Source organism: Staurois parvus, unplaced genomic scaffold, assembly GCF_062004578.1.
Source record: "Staurois parvus isolate SC_StPar_1 unplaced genomic scaffold, SC_StPar_1.0 ptg000953l, whole genome shotgun sequence".
Taxonomy (NCBI): domain Eukaryota; kingdom Metazoa; phylum Chordata; class Amphibia; order Anura; family Ranidae; genus Staurois; species Staurois parvus.
This window is the reverse complement of record NW_028318749.1, coordinates 818,405-820,409: the sequence shown is the minus strand read 5'-3', so window position 1 is coordinate 820,409 and position 2,005 is coordinate 818,405.

Genomic DNA, 2,005 nt, shown 5'->3' with positions numbered 1-2,005 from the left:
TCATTGCATTCAGGTGTTCCAATCACCTCCATGGCCAAAGGTGTATAAAATCAAGCACCTAGGCATGCAGACTGCTTCTACAAACATTTGTGAGAGAATGGGTCACTCTCAGGATCTCAGTGAATTCAAGCGTGGTACTATGATAGGTTGCCACCTGTGCAATAAGTCCATCCGTGAAATGTCCTTGTTACTAAATATTCCACAGTCAACTGTTAGTGGTATTATAACAAAGTGGAAGCGTCTGGGAACAAAAGCAACTCAGCCACCAAGTGGTAGGCCACGTAAAATGACAGAACGGTGTCAGCACATGCTGAAGCGCACCGTGTACAGAAGTTGCCAACTGTCTGCAGAGTCAATAGCTAAAGACTTCCAAACTTTGTGTGGTCTTCAGATTAGCACAACAACAGTGCATAGAGAGCTTCATGGAATGGGTTTCCATGGCCAAGCAGCTGCATCCAAGCCTTATATCACCAACTGCAATGCAAAGCATCGGATGCAGTGGTGTAAAGCATGCAGCCACTGGAGTCTAGGGCAGAGGAGACGTTCTCTGGAGTGACGAATCACGCTTCTCTGTCTGGCAAACCGATGAACGTGTCTGGTTTTGGTGCTTGCCAGGAGAACAGTGCTTTCCTGACTGCATTTTGCCTAGTGTAAAGTTTGGTGGAGGGGGGATTATGGTGTGGGGTTGTTTTTCAGGGGTTGGGCTTGGCCGCTTAGTTCCAGCAAAGGGAACTCCTAAGGTGTCAGCATACCAAGACATTTTGGACAATTTCATTTACCCAACTTTGTGGGAACGGTTTGGGGATGGCTCCTTCCTGTTCTAACATGACTGCACACCAGTGCACAAAGCAAGGTCTGACCTCAACCCGATAGAACACCTTTGGGATGAATTAGAGTGGAGACTGAGCCAGGCCTTCTCATCTGACATCAGTGCCTGACCTCACAAATGTACTTCTAGAAGAACGGTCAAACATTCCCATAGACACACTCCTAAACCTTGTGGACAGCCTTCCCAGAAGAGTTGAAGCTGTTATAGCCGCAAAGGGTGGGGCCAACCCAATATTGAACCCTAAGGACTAAGACTGGGATGCCATTAAAGTTCATGTGCGTATAAAGGCTGGTGGCCCAATACTTTTGGCAATATAGTGTATTTTGTACATTCACATCAGTCCCTAACCCTCAAGGGGTGTACAATCTAAGGTCCCTAACTAACATTCATACATACTAGGGCCAACTGAGGAGCCAATTAACCTACCAGCATGTCTTTGGAGTGTGGGCAGTGGTGTATTTAGGTTTTGTGCTGCACAAAAATTGGACACAACCCCCCTGGCAGAGAGAGAGCCTGACACAGACCAACACCAGAACCCCCCCATGGAGAAAGCCTGACAGTGACCAACAATGCCCCTGCCCCATCCCCCCCTCCCCACCTGAGAGAGCCATTGACACCTACCACCCCCCACAAGGACGCTCACCTTCACAGCTTTGGACATCCCCGGGAACGAGAGTCGGGCTCTGCATACACCATCAAGCAGCCCACGGCCTCGCTCTGATCCTACCTGGTCCCCATGCCACATATGTCCCTTCTTCCTGGGGGCAGTGCTGCCCCACTAAAAAATGCAGCCCTAGGAAAATGCCTTGTTTGCCTTATTGAAAATATGCCACTGGGTGTGGGAGGAAACCGGAGTACCCGGAGTAAGTCCACGCAGGCACAGGGAGAACATACAAACTCCAGGCAGGTGGTGCTGTGGATGGGATTCGAACCGACGACCCTAGTACAGCCAGATGGAAGGGCTAACCATTTAGTCACTGTGCTGCCCCGTGTTACATGTGAATTTAATATGGAAAGCTAATCCATCCCGTGTGATTTTTGTGCTGTGATCATATGACGGGAAGGCATGTGGACCGTGTCTCTGTAGTGTCTTTACTCTTCCAGAGGGATGTCTATGAGGTCCAACCTGTGGCTACATCAGCAGCACAACCTGCCATCTGTACCAACACCCGTACA